We start from the raw sequence: 1946 nt of genomic DNA, 5'->3' as shown, positions 1-1946 counted from the left end.
CCGGTAGCACAGGAGTTCGAACATCGATCTGCGAGTCGCGAGATCGTGGTTCGGAGCTGCCAGAAACTTTAGAGGCTGTAATGCATGCATGGTTATGGAGGCCCTTCTCATCGTTAGCTGATCCCTAAACATCGCCCGAGAAAAAGACAGCCAAACATTATGCAAACAGTAGCGCCGCTCACACGAGCAGAAAGCCGATATCATCCTGTCTATTCTGCCATACCGGTTTTGCAGTTAATGAGAGCCTCACTCATTAAATTTCATCAAATGAGGGGAGTGGGGTCGTGAGAATGGCGTGAGCCTGTCAAGAGGAGTTTGTGACTGTCGCAGACACAAGGCTCACTAAAAGAGAAAAAGCATCCGCCCCAGCGGCTGGTATTTCCCTCGTGCTTGGCGGATGGCTAGGTTTCAGTTACAAATTTAGCCCGCGTTGAACATAGTGCGTTTACAGTTACCTGCCACATAAAAATGCAATAGCATTTTCGCGCTTTGTACAATGATTTATCTACTCTCTGTATTTCGCGTCTTTCTTGCATGATAGTGTTAAAGGTCAATAGCATGCCAGTCACTTCCCATTGCAAAAGTCTTCCCATTAGTTTTCCTGCGACGTGCTTTCAAGGAATCAAAGCAATATTACCTGCAACTGTCTGATACGCCAAATTCGTTTAACAGGACGGGGAGAACTGGGCAGGACGGGGAGAACACCCCGGTGGGTTTTTCGCAAGATGCTCCGAAATCAGCAAAGTTGCTGGTTTTGAACAGGTTAATGCGATTTTGTGAAGTTTCCCATGCGTTTGTTGCGTACCACGTAAAAAAATCGGGCACAGGGGTGGTCCGAAGACCATATATTGGGAGCAGCCGCGAACGAAATTTGGCGATCATTCAAAGATTGTGATCTCTTCCGCAGTGTGCGCACTGTCTTGTGTCTACATGGCTAAAAATTGCTTCCAGTGAATAAGGCAGTTGCCAAATGGGATTTAACAAAACGGCAACAGCCAAGTGGGGTTTTCAGTAAGGTGGGTGTTCCAGGGCTCGAAACATTGTATGTTTCCAAGCAGTGTGACCGGCATTACTGGTCATGAATGAAGGCATATTAAAGAACACTTAGCAGCATATAAATGCAAAGCTCTTCACTGCAGTTTATGTTTGCATAGCATTTGATACCAAGTGTGACAAAGGTGTCTTCAGGAATTGCAAAGGGGAATGCAAAGGAACAATCTCAAACGACCACGGTGCCACAGCACCGCACTTTTCATATGGGAAAGGTTGATGCAGGAAAATGTTTGTAAAGGTTAATCTGAAGGAAGGAGAACAAACACTGTTGCGCACCAGCACCTCCAGAAATATGAACAAGTGGATTCATATGATCTGGAACATGAATGACAAAAGCGGCATATTGTTTCCCAGCTTTCACTTCTGCGGAGGAAAAGCATGCAAAGATGTACCAGAGGCGAGTCAAGGAACGAAAAATAGGACTTAACTATATATTATATATATATATATATATATAATGTATATATATATATATATAATATATATATATATAATATAGGGGACTGTACTCGGAACACTGGCCATCACATTAATAGAGGGCCATAAGGCTGGCGGGCACGGCAGTGAATCACGCTAAAATGACGTGTGCATGCAGCCTTTTCTTTGGAACATGGGATACGCCTTAAGCTCATACCAGACATGCTAGCAGTTGGGTTTGCTATTCGTTTCATGTGCTTTAGCTCCCCGTCAACTTAAGAAGGAAAATGAGTCGAATTTGTGGTAAAACCTTTTTGTGTACTTTGAGTAGATGTAGCCATTTTCCCCGCCAGCCCTCATGATTTAGTTGCAAAATTACGCCTCTAAATACATATAGGGGCACTATAATGAATTATAGAGCATATGAGCATTGTGGCCGATAGTGTAATTTATCAATCACGTAGTTTCCCTTCTCA

The sequence above is a fragment of the Pollicipes pollicipes genome, unplaced genomic scaffold (genome assembly GCF_011947565.3).
Source record: "Pollicipes pollicipes isolate AB1234 unplaced genomic scaffold, Ppol_2.1 Scaffold_4727;HRSCAF=5580_pilon_pilon_pilon, whole genome shotgun sequence".
NCBI classification, from domain to species: Eukaryota; Metazoa; Arthropoda; class Thecostraca; order Pollicipedomorpha; family Pollicipedidae; genus Pollicipes; species Pollicipes pollicipes.
The sequence above is the reverse complement of the archived record's forward strand: the minus strand, read 5'-3'. Positions refer to the sequence as shown.